We start from the raw sequence: 16,542 nt of genomic DNA on the forward strand, positions 1-16,542 counted from the left end.
GGAGGCCCCTAGTTAGTTCTACAGAGGGGCCCACTGTTGGCTATATCCCCCACTGGGATGGACATACATAAAAGTCCCATGGCAAGTACAAAGATTTATAGTTTGTGAATATACATTTGGAAGAACCAGAGTACATATAAACCAGAAATCTGAAATTTTTGCAATGTTTTTTTTATTATTTATTGCCCCAAAAGGCTGTTTATAATAAAACAAAAATAGCCGACCTTGCCCAGTTCATCGACTCAGCCATTGAAAAAAAAGAAAGAAGAAACGCCTCACGCCTCCTGAGATTAGCAGAGTTATTTTATTTGATGTGAAAAATGCTAAGCTTGCCATATTTAATGGTCGGTCTGGGAGGGTTAATGAAAGACTATAAATGGCATTTCACCTTGACTCGTTATGGCCCCATAACATCGCCGTGGGGTCTTGCTAAGTGCCAGCTCCATCTGAAGGCTATGAGCGTTTGCACCGATCTATAGAGGACTCACAAATGATATCCTCTGCCAAGTCTGTGTTACTGAAAAATCCATTCCTCTGTAACACGATACACGGTAAAGTCAGACTTTTAATGGAGATGTTTAAATAATATGCATTTCATGATATGGCTTAGGTTGCCATACCTTCATATAACTTAACCCGTTACAGTTACACTATGGAATTCATATATGAAGGGGCCAATATAATAGAATTTAGGGAGCTAGAAATATTGGTAAACTTTTCTAAGACTGACCTTTTAAATATGAGATAGTTGTGTTTTAAAATGTTTCTAGACTCTGTCCTAAAAATGAAATTCATACCAGTTTATCCATGCCAAGATATGGTGGCGGCATTAGTTCTTTTTTAAATGGAATCAAATAGTAAAACATGAGGAGCAGGCAGGTTCTTTATTGTAGAAAGGACAGGCAATGTCTATTAGGCTAGGTTCAGACCAGCCATGGCATCCTGCCAGCCGCTTGTCCACTCACACAGCAGTGTTAGTTCCTAAAATTGTTAATAGCCAAGGCACAGTACCAAGGCCAGTCTGAACTTAGCCTAAGGAACATTGCATGTCCCTTAGGCTGGGTTCAGACCAAACTTGGCACTTTGGCACCAGCCACTTAATTGCTCACACCACAGTATTGGTTCTAAGCGTCAGGGTGCCAAGGCTCTGTACCTAGCCAAAGGAACATCATCTGTCTCTTAGATCAGGTTCAGACTAGACATGGCACCTTGATAGAGGGTAATGTACCACTCATTGCCGCCCTATTTATTCTCTACTGGAAGAAGCTATTTGTAGCATCTCTCCAGATGCAATAGTTCACTTGTGGAACAAAGCGGTAACTGCACCACAACCTCACCGTCAGTCTTAACATAGCCCTACACTTTCCTAAAGCCCTATACTATAATACTCAACTTACATAATGCTGACAGTCTAGTGCTAAACACTTTTAAACTTAAAAAGCAGAACTGAAATACAAATAAAAATGTGAGCAGGCAGTTTTTTTTTATTGCAAAGGGATAGGTGATGTTCCTTTTGCTAGGTTCACAACTGCCTTGGGATCAAGTGATCCCATGGGGCTCCCAACAGCTGGAACCCACACTACAACCTTTTTGCACACAGCTTAATGCACAAAATTTATCTTACCTGCCTATAATTTCTTAAATTACAATTTCTCCTGTCTTTGGTGTTGGTGTTGCCATCTTCACTCTTCCAGGTTCCTGACCTTCAACCATCCTGTTTGGCCACCCGGGAATGATGCTATTCCAAATCATGTACACAGAAGTTAATTGGAAGGTGTTTGCAGGAAATTATACGCTTAACAGCTCATTCTAATACACAAAGGGTTTGTATAGCAGGTATGTTTATTTTATTGCAGAAGGTGCATAGCCTTTCCCATCTGCAACAATAAACCTGCCTGTTCACATTTTTTCTTATTTAAGTTTAGTTCTGCTTTAAGCTTTTTCTTTTATTTTAACCTAGTAGTCCTTTAAATATTTACTGTACTTGTGTGCCCAGGAAGCTACATTCATTCTGTATATATACAGAGTGTAGCCACCTGGGGACACATAGCCGCATATTTTTATATTTATAGATAAGCCATGGCTGCCTACGCAGGCCGGTCCTTAAACATAAACACCTCCTTTATCTCTAATACATGGGGGGCTTTGAAGAACTTTACCCAAAAAAAAGAAAGAATTATTTTAGGCTTCCTGGTCATCTCATAGGTTGTGACACAGACATGGCATTGTTTGTAAAATTAGCAAGATATCTTTTAAAATGTTCACAGCCTAAAATATTGAAATCAAAGCAGTTACCATGTTTAGGGGCTATTACGTCAATATGTTATACTTACATCTTGAATTTAGTACGTTTTAACCCTAAACATGGACAACACAGGGGGTCAGTGTCTAGCATTCTTGCCTTTACAGGACTAGGATGACAACTTCAAATCTTGGCCAGGACACTATTTGCATGAAGCTGGCATGCTCTGCCTATGCTTGCATGGGTTTCCTTCAGGCATTTGTAGGCTGATTGGCACTAGACTGTGTTAATGATATATTACTTTAGTAGGGACATTAGATTGTGAGCTTCTCTGCCAGAAAGTTAGTGGCATGTCTATGGACTTTGTCAAGAGCTGTGTAATATTTTGGTGTTATATCAATACAAGATAATAATAAGGCTTTGCTCCTTTAATATCTGATCCTCTGACTCAGCTTACTGGAGCCACTATAAGTCAATGACTATATTGCCGTAAACGCTAAGTTATCTAAGGCTAGGTTCTGACCTGCTTAGGGATTGAGCCATCCCATGTGGCTCCCAGCTGCTGGCACCTTCGGTTACTCGAACCTCGACACTGGTTTTTAAAGAACCTGCATCTGCATATTTGGAAGATTGGGGCATTGAACGGTACTGGTACCACCATTTATTTGCTATGGGGCTGCCACTGGAAAAGCTACATTGTAGCATTGACTTGACATTTTACCTTTTTATCCCTATTTCTAAAATCCTAAAAAAAAATTACTGGGTTTAGAATTTATAACTGAAAAAAATATATATAAACAATTACAATCTCCCAATATACATACGTATTTAGAGGTGCAAAAAAAAAAGAAAGAAGAAAAAAACTGTTTCCTTCAATGTTTACCGGCTTTGTCAAAAAAAATAAATAAATAAATAAAATCCTAAGTACATTCTTATGCCATCTGAGTATTCCCGACTGCAAATAGCTATTGATAGGGAGCTTGCCTTCATAAACTGAGCATTGATGGTTGGTCTAGACTGCTAATTGGGAGATATCCTTTTACAAGCAGTTCCAGATTAAAAGCTTTCTCACTTTCACTGATTTTCAGTTTGTGTGAATGTCAATTTGATCCTTTTAGTGTGTTTATGCTAATTCTTCATGGGCTCTTGGGAGATCTGAAAGTACAATGTTGAAGCCTGCAAATGGGAAGACATTGTCAGGAGTTGGCAGTATACTTGGTGTATACTGTTCCTGTTAAGTGCTACACTTCTGAGAGCTCACTTTAACATTGACAAACATACAGTTTATATGCAGGAGAATAAAAACTTACACCTATGCCGCAAACATTTTTATAATATTTTTTATTTTTTTCATTTTAAATAGAAAAATAACCTTTTTTCTTGCGATACATGTTCCAATGGGAAGCCATCTATATCGAGTTTTTATAGTAGAGCATGGTTTTAATTAGGGTCAATCTTGCATAAACAGATGCCCCCTGCAACCAGAAGAGGCAATGAAGTGACCTAAACCACAGGTATTGATCATGTGATCTTAAAGTAGACTTCAATAAAAAATAGAAGGTCTTCCTTACCTTTAGTCCCAATACCAAACTCAAACAGCATAAAAATGTTACCAGCGCCTCTCAGGAAAAGCTGGGATTCAAAATTTCCTAAAAATGTTTTCCCACCTATGCAGGAGTGCATTAATAAAGTGCAACTATCACAAAAAAAAAAACGTTTAAAGATGGAAAGCTCTTGATCCCTCCGCAATCCTAATCAGGTTGGTCCCAGGCTGTCCGGTCTTCCTTCTTTGCTCCATTTCCTGTGAAAAACTGGGGAGGTAGTATTCCCAGTATTCATCTTTGAGTCTGCATCAGAATAGACCTGAACTTCCATTTGGCTTGAAGCAAACTAAAATTAGATTTGGCACTTAGGGCAATGCCAATAATCATAGTCCACCAGCTAGATTGGCTGATTTGGATGTTAAACCTGTCATTGACTTCAATGGGATTTGAATTCAGCTTCTGAATCAACCCGAACACTGGAGTCAATTTGGAAGAATTGTCAGTGAACCAAACAGAGCCAACATTAACCGACACTATCAATAAATAGTTAATGACCCAAAAAAGGTACATTACAAAACACGTCAGCAGTGAAATTCCCTATAGAGCAAAATTAAAAGGTTTCTTTTAATCCCATTCAGCTGAAAACAATATTAAGGCATTAGGGGTTGATTTGGCGGGAAAGATTTAGGATTATAACCAACAACTTGCCTATCCTCCATCCTTCACTGCACCTAGTTTTTAATATTACGACGCATGACACCTTAACACCAGATGTTTTCTGGCCACTCACAGAAAGCCGTGGAAGTTTGTACAGCTCCATAGAACATTAAAATGGTTACACTCTACTGTGGCCCTAGGCTTCAGAATATCAAAACCCCATTGGTTAAATTTGGGAATTAAACTAAGGTTTTTTTTGATTTTCAAAGTAGGGTTTTTTTTTTTAGGCAATAGGTTTATTCTTGGCCTTTATATACATATTATATACATATTCTTTGGCTTTGAGTTTTGCTTTTCTTTTGTTGTCTAATCACAAGCCGTGGGTGGTGGTGATCAAGCTGCATTGCTTAGCTTCAGTAGAGAAAAGTCCGTTCACATGGCTGGCTATGCTGTGTGATGGAGATGTGTTATTCCCATGGAGAACAAAAAAACAAATTCAGGCAGGCAAAACCTGATCAAGTTCTAAAGCTCAACTCTTGCCAGCACCTTATTGTGGCACAAGGCAGCCCATTTAAACTCAGTCTTTGTGCTACTACCTTGAAGACTGGTCTTCAATCATCTGGCCTGACCCCAGTTTTGGTTTTCTTGTGGTGACCCACATTATACTCTGACTGTTCTCTTTGGATTCCCCCTCTGTTACCGTTGTATACTCTCTACTCTGTATACTCTGTATTACTGTTAATGACCTTGGCTTGTTTCTGGTCACACTTTGCCACCCACCTTGTCCTCCACCTTTCTACACATTGCCAATGTATTGTGACCGGTCCTGCTTGTAATTTGCATTTCTGTACTCTATCTACCAGCATACTACTGACCCCTCCAGATTAATTCCTGACCTGCTTGCATCGGCACTCATGCCCTCCGAGCACCCATTGCTTCCTGTCATCGACTTCAGGGCCACCGTGGCCAGATTGGCAAAATAGGCCAACTTCATTACTTCAACGCACATGGCAGCTGCTCCTCCATAGTATCAGTATTAGAAAAGGAAGTGTAGTACTTTCAGAATCATAAACTGAAAATAAATAAGAAAAACCAAGGGAGTGACCACCTCTAGGGATATGTAGGCTGCTATACATTACATACTTGTTTTTGTGTTTAGATATGATTTTAGGTTCGGTAGTGTCATATCCCCTCATAGCTGCAGCTGGTGTGTTGGTACCAAATAACAAAGTTTTTAAAAAATAAACCAACAACTGCAATATTAGCTCTCATTCAATATTTGGGATGCTGCAAAAGTTACAAGCGGTGGGCAGTTCATTGTCGAAAGTTTCTTAACCTTCCTTCAAATTTTATGCATCCATTGTGCTAAGCAGCGAAGTGTAATTACACGTAACCTTCAAGCAAGCTAAGGAACATCATAACATTTTGTGCTACACTTTTTTATCAGATGAAAATTGAAAATTTTAATTTACATGTCCTGAATTACTATCTTTGTCTCTAGCTCTTATAATTATGTTTTAGATTGATTACAGATCTCTGATAACCTTTTGTAATATTGCGCTAAGGGAAGGACGCCTATTGTAAAAGACTGTTGACATTAATTTTGTACCCTTTTAAGGCAATATTAAAAAAAAATTAAATTTTAAAAATTTTACTAGATAAGAGAAAGTTTGACACAAGTTAATAGGAAGCCTGAACTAAGAGAAATGATAAGGAAGCCTTTGCAAACAGGCTTCTGAAAATGCTGGTTGCCTGGTTATCTCTGTGTTCTGTAAGAGGAAAGGAACTACAACTGTCGGGGAAGAAAGGATCGATCAAGAAAACATCTAAGGTCACATTCTTCACACCAATAGAAAATAAAGAGCAACTAACACACAATTATATGTGAGCATGTGATTTGGTAAGTGTACGTTTTTATTGTTAGTCTGTGTAGATAAGGGTTTCTCAATCATGGTTTCTCCAGAGGTTGCTGGGGGTTCCTTGAGCAATACACTACAACTCCCTGCAAAGGATAAGATATATTTATGGGGACTAAATTGCTAAATACCTCTAATGAAGATAATGATCAGTTGAGAGAGCTGCAAGGGTTGCTTAGAGGTGTTGGTCTAGGGTTGGCCATTCCGGAAGCTACTGAAAAATGTAGCACTTGAGTGGATCCAATCTTAATTAACATTTGATATTATGGACAAAACTTTTTTACTCCAGATGAACCCTTAACCTGTCTTTGATGTCTAAAGGAACCCCTAATGAAATCAATTAATTGGGCATCAATGGTTAAAATCGCTCCTTTATTGGTGGTAATTGGAAGAATACCATACAGTGCTGGTCACAATGCTTCTCTTTCAGGGAGATAAAATTATCATGGATGCCTTGCCACTGGCATTGCCGGAGGTGTCAACTTCAGAATTATCCAAGTGCCATCAGATGGAAGGTCAATTATCCACAATTCAAGGAACACCTAGACACATGTAGAGGAACCTTGGGGTTCTATGAAACTTTGGTTGGGAATGGCTGCTCTACAACAAAGTTCACTAAGCTTACTGGTTCATCCATCGGGTTGAGGAAAACCATTTTTAATACCTTTTTCTGATAACTTTCTTTTAATGGAGCTAATAATGCAATGTGCACAAGCGCTGACTTGGCTTCTTTTTAAATGACATGATCAAATCACCATGGTTTATAGCCATGTAAAAATTTTATGCAAGAATTTATTTCCAACTCTTTCAGAGGGATAGGGAGGGGTTAAAATTATAACAAGCTCCCCTAACATTCTAAAGCATGCTCTACTCAACCTTTCTTATGTTTTTTTTTTTGCTAATACATCAGTTATTAATAATATATTTCTGGAAACAATTTAACTAAGGAAAAAATCTAATGTGAAATTATGAATATTCATCATAACAACCTAGTCATTAATATTTTAAGTTGACTTGTCAAGTCTCAACACTCCAAGGAATGGAACGACACGTCATGGCCCATTAACACAGAAACCTACAACATATTGTTTTTATGTAATCAAAGTCTTTTTTTCCTCTGTTAAAGGGAATGACTTAAGGGGCATTTTTGTGTGTTTTTATAAACCTACAAAATAGATCAGCTTCAGCTAGTAAATGTTAATAGTAAAAAAGGTAAAAAAAAATCATATGTATAAATATAGTTAAGAAAGTTCAAAGTTTAGGGAAGTGAATTTTCACATTGATCTATTACACTTATCTGAGTTGGAAAAGGTTTTTTTCCTTGCATGTGTGTGGGTATTCTTTGCAAAATGTACCATATTCATCAAGCGGATAACAAATTCCCTTGCAAGATGATCATTCACTTTCCAAACTGAACAACCTAAACTCATTAGTAAATTAAAGTGGAACTAAACCAAAAATGTAAAAATTTTACACCAGGCAGGTTCTTTACTACAAAAGGGACCAGTGAAGCAATAAACTATCCTTACTTCCATGATCGTACTTTAAATTGCACTCACCTACCCTCGCTCTGGCGCAGGTGCCACCATCTTTACCAGACCTTTTTGCTGGATTCGGGTCTTGGGCCACCTTGGTTGGCTTGGATTAGTGAGATGACTTAACATACCCGGTGCATGGGAATTTATTCAGTCAATCAGTCAGTTTATAGGGTAAACCAGAATGAGTTTTTGTGACAAAGACAGTGATAAGTAAGGTAAGTATGTTTTCTTGCAGAAAGGATGTTAATATCCAGAAAGGATAATATAAAAAGCATAGTATCCAGTTATATTCTGTGCTTCTAGAAATCATCCAGCTTTTTCTTAACCTCATGAGCGGTACACCCGAGTGTGGCTCGGGTTAAAAAAAAAACCTACTGAAAGCGTTAACCCCGAGCAACACTAGCTAAAAATATATAATAATAAAGCCTTACCTGGTCCCAATGGCGTCTTCTTCCTTCGATCAGTCCTAAGGTGAGTGCGCTCATTCTCCCCCGGAGACCTCGGGGTGCGGGAGCTAGGCGGGAAATTCTAATTATTTTGTATTGGATTCAATACAAAATAACTGTATTGAATCCAATACAAAGTAATCATTATATTACATATTACATAAATCCGGACAGAAGTGAACAGCCCAGGAGGTTAAAGCAATGTATAGATCTTGCTGAAACTACTTCCCGAGGGAGCTAATTTCACATTTTCACAGACCTAAGTGTGAAGAACCCCTTTCTTACCCTGAAGATTAAATTTCTTGTCCTCCAGAAACATTGTCACCTATGTAGTCCACAAGGTAAACTTTGCTTTGGCTTCAGCCTTTACTCAACATTGGTCTTTATTACAATGATTAAACTGAAAAGAACAATGGTGTAGCTGAACAGAACAACACAACCTTCAACAGATCTCCTCGAGGTTGAGCATAGTGAAGACATGACAAGAACAACATTACAAAGTTTTCTTTAAAACAGCAAACCGACATAATATGTCTTTCCACTTTTTATTTAAAGGTTTTCTCAAAATTTGAGTCTCATATTTCAAAAAATCAAACCCTGTTAAAACCTATTTGCTACTAAACATGAACTATAACTCCAAATGATATTGGGACATCTAATATGCTTCTCTACCTAAGCAAAAGGCAATGAGTTTGATCCTGCTATAGGTTCAGCTTACACCATTCACAATTTCTACATACATATGTTGAAACTCAAGCAGACAAACTTTAAAGTGATGGACAAGTTAACCATGGGCTGAGATCAGGTTACTGGGTTCTTTTCACTGGTTGCTTCTAGCAATGAGCCCCTAGCCATTGATTACCCTGCTGATCAAGTGGTTGAGTAAGATAAACATCAGTTCAACTTCAACTATTTTACCTCGAACAAGGTTAATTGGACATATGATGAACATAGATTGACTAGGTAGAGTGCCCACCACTACGTCAACTCTTTCACCTAGAAGGAACCCTTGACATAGTTCTCAGGTCTTGGGGAACCTCTACTAAAACCAGTTTTTTAGGGTTAATGGAAAACTCCTAAATTGGTGTTCATGGGAAAGAATGCTCTCATACAGTGGTGGCTAAAAACATGTGCTTACAGACATCTACAGATTATGGTGTTGCTGGCTCTACCAAGTAGTTTTTGACACAGAACTATGCAAATATCACCAAATGGGAGGTCAATAAGCCACAGTTAGAGATACGATTAGCAACATTTGGAGGAACCTTGTGATACCACCGAACCCTGGTTGAAAATGACAGCTCTCTAAAGCTTAGAAAATAGCTAATAGAAGATACAATTTGCTGTATATTTGTTGTAATTCATAACATTTTTTAACAATAGTTGTGTTTTAAAGCAGTGGTTTACTGGACTCCATCCATTTCCACACAGGAACTTCCGCCCAAGCTAAAAATTGCGCCACCCCAACCTTTCACCTAGAAGGAAGGAAGGAATGAGAATGCAAAAAGGTCAGAACAAGGCACCATATTCCATCTCCAAAGGGATTATTTCTAGAGCCAGACTTTACCTTTGTTAACAAACAAATAACTATTCAATTATTCAGGGCTATATTCTAATCAGTGAACACAACAGCAGCTAATGTTCTATTTTAATGCTGCAAGGAACAATGCAGGCATATATTTTCAAAGGGGCAATACAAAATAAGCACATCAATTGGGAATTGGATATGAAACCCTCAACTCATCTGCTTCATGTGTGAAAAGCTTGCCAAGATAGTATAGCTGTTCATGAATAGTGATGAGTGAAGAGGTTTAAAAACCAGACACATCAGCAAGTCTTAGAATTGCAAATGTTGATTCTCTGTATTGGTATTGCTGTTTAGATTTGGGACCATTAAAAAATCAACCCGAAGAGCCAACATATGGTTCAGGTCTATTAGAACCAAACAAATGGGTTGTTTGAACTAACTTTGTTTAACTTTGTACATTCACTACAAACTTTGATATTACACCATAATGTGAACCCATCACCAAGGTAAATAATGGTAAGTGTTACCAATGGTTGGTGGTCATCAGAAGGGGTTCTGAGCAGCCAATGGGAATGCTGACCACTATTAACCTTGTCATTGGATTTACACTTGCTATTTACAAAGGTAATAATAGCAGCTGTAGGTCTATAATAAATGTAAGCAGTGGGCCAATGTTTCTTGAGCAAGCTGGTTAATAGAACTGAACCAAATGTTGGGCTTTTGGGTCGATTTTTCATCTTACATTATACAAATCTAAATAGAAATACTAACACCAACACTTGTTGGTGTTTCTGATTTTTAGACCGGTTATCAAGAACATTCATACTATTTAGGTAGGCTTTTCAAACAAGAAGCAGATCAGTTTAAATAGCAATCAGCTGGGAGGAAACCTGGTCACCTGACCTTCCAAGCCCCCTCCAATGAAATTTTAGGCAGAGAGAACTTCAGACATGACTTCTACCTCTCTGTTTATGTAAGAAAATAAAACACTGTGCAAGCAGGCTTAATAATGTGCACATACCCCTCCTCATGGTGCATCCATGGGGAGCCATGCATGCATCCCGATGGAAGGATGCATGCATCTCCATGCGTGCATGCATACATGCATTCGTCAGCTGCACTGGCTCCAGGCAACCAATTGAAACTCCTTCATACCACTTGTCTAATATTGAGTGGTCTTTAGCTGCTTCTGTGTCTAACTCAACCTGAGACTTTGGGCAACCAACATTGACTTGGTTTACACTTCTGGCTTGACTTTTGTTTGTTGCATACACTTTGATACTCCGTTACTGGCCCCAGCTTCCTATGACTTGTTCCTGCTTACTATGTATGTCACCAATTTATGGACCTCAGCTCATTAATTGACCTGCTCCTGCTCATCACTTTGCACCTCATTTTCTAATAGGTTGATAACCTTGGGTGTCCATTTGACTATGGTACATTATGAGCTCTTGTACTTTTCTGCTGCCCATGCTCTATTATCTGGGCTGAGAAGGCACGGGAGGCTACCCTGGTCATTTCATGTATCCACCAGGTAAATTATATGGCCTGGGTTTTACAGCCCATTCATGAAATAAAGACCATGGCCTGGACCAACTTTGTGGCACACAGCAAAGGGTCGATACTGATACCAGCTCTCTGTTTTAAAATATAGTTAGTCCCATTCCTTTAGCAAGCCTGCTTTATATTTACTACAATCTGTACACATACTTTCTTCTGTAAGTTATAACTTATTTTCTGTCTTCCCTGCAGATACATCAATATCTACTTTACTCGTATCAGATTTTTTTTTTTTTTCCACTGAAAATCCGAAACCCCTTGGTAAAAGTCTTTCAACATATGAAATGATGACCTAACAAATCTAGGAACATTATAAAAAGAATAGGATAAGGCTCGTATACTGATAGTGGCAGATGAACGAAATACATACAGAAATACAGCTACATCTATATTTTATACATTTTACTTATATTCATATTTTATGGCCATAAAATAAAATGAAGCAGGAATCTTGAAAACGCTTTCAGAACAGTCCCATTAGGAATAGGGCAAATGTTAAGTGATTTATGAATAATAGAAAATTATTTTCAATCACTGTTTCCAGGAGATTCTCAAAAATGGCTACAAAAGTAGCATTACAACTCTAACGACTGTGATTCATATTTAATACGGTCGTCCTAGAGACTCTGCCTTTTTTCTATTTTATTCTACTGATAATGTAACAGGAGGAAAAAAAAGTATTTGCAATTCACACAGATATTTTTCAGCCAATTAAAGGCAGAGTGTGTCATAAATGGATTTTACCAGTTATAAAAGACAAATGTATTGCAGTATAGTCAATATGATGAGAATATAAAGAGCATATGTAGTTGATTTAGTAAAAGGTATATAGGCTGTTCATATAGCAAAGTGAATTAGTCCCTTGCAAAGGATATATTATTTATAGTGTATTAGAAGAAGTTTTACAAATTTTAAGCTTCCAGTTTCTTTTCCCTTCCCTGAATGTGATTGGGTATTTTTTAGAAAGTTAATTTGTGCTACACCACACAGAACAAGGTGAAAAATCACTTGCAAAGTGATAATCTCAGCTTCATAAACAAACAGCTTAAATTATTTTTGTAAATTAATCCCTATGCATCCCATGCTAGGAATACTATGGTATTATTATGGTTATTTAATACAAATTGGAAATTTAATGGGAATGTTCATTTTTTGTTCCCTCCAACCAGTTTAGGATTGTTGGGTCATCTTATGGGTTCATAATTCATAAAATTATATTGTGATAGATTTGAGCCTGAACAGTTTAGAAATACCGGCTTCAATTTTGGATTAATTTTAATAGCTGTAGTATCCAAAAGACGACTAAACAATCACATTGGGTTTATATATTTTAATGTATATTCCAGCTTTATTGTTTTATTAATGATAGCATATGTTACATATAGCATTTTTAATATCTCATCTCAAGCAGCACAGTAGAGAATAATTGGGATGGCAGTAGTGATGCGTACAGCTGGAATAGGTGCCAGTTGCTTGTTCCAGCAATGGGTCTGAACCTATCCATATATAAAAGATTACTTTTAGCTAAACTTTATTTTTTATTTGTATTGTGCGTGCATGCTCACTTGCAAATCTTCAAGCTTTTCCTGAAGGTATCCCAGCTGCTGCTGCATAGACATAGGCATCAATGGCCTCTTGGTTGCTGCTGAGCTGTCGAAACAACCTAAACACATTTTTTTTTATGCATAGTATGTTCTTATATTTGCATAGGGGATATACATATTCAATGTACAGAACTGATGTGCACCAAGGGTTTCTTGCACCCTTAGAAAGGCGTTTTATTTGCACACTTAGTGATAAAATGCTATATACAATAGTGATGAGTGTTCAGTTCAGAGTCATGTATTCTGTGTAGCGGTGTATGTTTTTTATATAATGGGTTAAGTGCAGTGTGTTGATGATGGGTCTAACCGTAAAATGCTGTGTTCAGTGGTATGTGCAGTGTACAGACATACTGAATATAATACATGAAAGTATCCTTTAATACTTCTTGTAGTAAAACTCTGCCTCTCCTTCTTTACAAACCTGGTTATGTCCTTCATTTACCTGGGTAGTGTCCAAACCACCTGCAGTCAATTTTTGTATCCTTTTGTCTATGTGGAAATGGAGTGTGGCAAGTAAGTCCTTGGGTGGTTGTCTTTACATCTAAATAATAGTTTTATCATTGTTAGGAGATGCTCATCTGTCTGGCGACTCTGTGCTGTGCACCATCTCGGTATAAAACACTGTCTCTTCTGCTATAGTAGAAGACTAGGCATTCTCATCAAAATTTCCTCGAACTTCTGATGAGTCAGCAAAACCGATTTCGCTAAACCATCAAAAGATTGAGGAAATCATTATGATCCCCGGCCATAGAAGCTAATTAACCTCTAGTGCCCCGGGACCACAGTGAATTCTGAGGGCTGCATTCATTCGATCATTCTTGCAGCCCTGGGAATCCTTCTGTTTGCGATCCCCAGCACTAGAGGTTAATTAACCTCTAGTGCCCGGGAATCGCAGTGGTACTACAGATGAACTCTTAATGGAGTTTCTCCATTGAGAGTTCATCTGCAGTTCAGTTCCCACGGACCATGGGAACTGAACTGCAGATGAACTTTCAATAGAGAAACTCCATTGAGAGTTCGCCTGCAGTCACAGCTGATTCATTCGTGTGCCTCCTCCAATCAGCTTTGACCGCAAAGTTCTCACGGTCACCGGGCTGTACTTATCAGCCTGGTGACTGTGGGAACCCAACTGCAGGTGAACTCTTAATGGAAAAACTCTATTGAGAATTCATCTACAGTTACAATGCGATCCCCGGGCACTAGAGGTTAATTACCCTCTAGTGCCCCCGGATCGCAGCGCATTCTCAGGGCTGCAATCGTTCATGCAGCCCTGGGAATCTCCCTGTTTGCGAAGCCCAGGCACTAGAGGTTAAATGGGGACAAGTCTCCACCTTCAAAACCTCTAGTGCTCTCTGATTGGCTGAGAAATGCCACTGGTGCACTCATTGATCAGCACAGCCCGCAATCTTTTTTTTTTTTTTTTGAAAATCATTATTTTTTTTTAATTTGAATATACACCGGCCGTTCTCGTTTACAATTTCGATAAGCGAGAACGAACGAATTTGCAGCGAGATCAAGTTTTAAAAACTTTGCTCGCTCATCCCTAGTGAAGACTGCAGTGTTAGATTGGGGGACTGGTGTCTGGTGTGGACTAGTGCTGACCAGGGCCTTGCAATCATTTGGGCAGATGTTGCTTTTTGCTTTGCCAGTACTCAATCAGTACTTAGTTGCCCCAAAGTTATGTGTTTGCTGGAGACCAGTTGTTAGGCTCCATATAGCAGCTCAAGTCGGTTTGCCATTGAACCACTTCCACAGACAAGAATGGTAATCACATTCAACAGCATTTGCAAAGAGTTTCAATGTGTTCTGGTGGACAGCAGATGACCCATGGTATTGTTTCATGGGGCAAGAGCACTGCAAATGCTTACTAGAGCATTCAGCAGACATTCATGGATGCATATCAATAGCCATTCTTCACCTCTCCTGAGCACACAGCATGGTTGTAATTGAGCTCCCGGGAACTGCACGGTTGTCAGCTGCCCATCTGAACTTAGCCTATTTCTACATAATGGCCAATCCCACTGAGATCTGTGACCTTCAAAAATAACAGTTATCATTCAGGACAAAGTTGACATATTTACAATTACCGCAATTTTTTGTCATTATAGTGCAGAGCTCCCTTTTGTTAAAGTGGCAATCAGCCTGATCATAAGAGACCTATGTCATGATAAATTCCATAAGGAACATTAAAGTACAGTAGAGTTTTTTCCAACACCGAATTCACCACATTTGTCACTGTTCACTAGAAAGTAGAGGTATGTGGCTGCAATTAAATGTCAAAAGGGCTGATTCAATAAAGGAATTCAAGCTGTTCACTTGCCAAGGTAAATTAAGGTAAATTAACCTTTGGATTTTCCTTGCTTGTTATTGTCAGCAAAATTTCATCTGATTTACTAAGCTGAAAGAAATATCTAATGCAAGGGGATCATTCACATGTGAACAGCTTATGTTCCTTTGGTAAATAAATCCCAATAGATCACATACTCCAACTTTTTCAAAATCGTTCTAAAACCGAACAGTTACTCCATTTAAGTTATTGAAGCTTCTGATCATCTCTTTAGATGTTGTTATGTACCTCTATTCTCCGTTTCTAGAAGTCTGATCACCTGGGAACAAACCCTGTTTCCACTCTAACAAATATGGTGGTAACGATGGCATCTCCATCTCTTTCTTTAGCGGAACTAAACCCGAGATACTCACCTGTCCCTGTTTTCTCTTTGACCATCGCCGCTTCTTCCTTTTTGGATATGATTTTCAGCCATCTTGATTGGCCAGGATGGAATGGAGTAACTTCTGCGCAGGTGCAGGGAGTTCATTCATTCCAGCACATGCATGAGAAACTGGGATTGCCAGGTTTACTAACAACTAAAGCCAAAATACAGGGAGCGATCAGGCAGATAAAAGGGATTAATGCAGAAGGGATATCATCTTCCTTCCTGCAATAATGACCTCTCTTATTGTGGATTCTTAAAAGTGGAACATTTTCTGTTTTATACTTTTTTTTGTACAGCAAATCCAATAAAACTAAAAAAATGCACTGTAATAAACATTTGGACTTAGGATGAAATAAAGTCAGATTTTGGTAAAGGAACAAAGCATTTGTTTCTTTAAGCAACCTTCCATTATCTTATCTGCAGAAATCATCCATCTGCACGATTTGTGGGATCAGTAGAACGTACATAATACGCTAGGAGAGTCATATACATGTCATTGAATGCAGCGCGCATATAAACTTGAGTTACTGTATGTAACATCGAGTGATGAAAGCCTATCCCTATCCACAGACAGCACACCAACACTTTCTTGGTTACAAAGATGAAGGCAGTATATATTATACATAAATTGAGTTCTTATTGCCTTGGTAAAGTGGAGCTCTGGGCAAATAATCACAAGGGAAATACAAAAAAGTTTCAAAAGACAAAAATATAACAAAAAGCTAAAAATCCTAATATAGAAAATACTAAATACACCTCAAATTATTTTTGGTGTTATATTAGTCACAAACCA

Source organism: Pyxicephalus adspersus, chromosome 5 (genome assembly GCF_032062135.1).
Source record: "Pyxicephalus adspersus chromosome 5, UCB_Pads_2.0, whole genome shotgun sequence".
In the NCBI taxonomy this organism is placed as follows: Eukaryota; Metazoa; Chordata; class Amphibia; order Anura; family Pyxicephalidae; genus Pyxicephalus; species Pyxicephalus adspersus.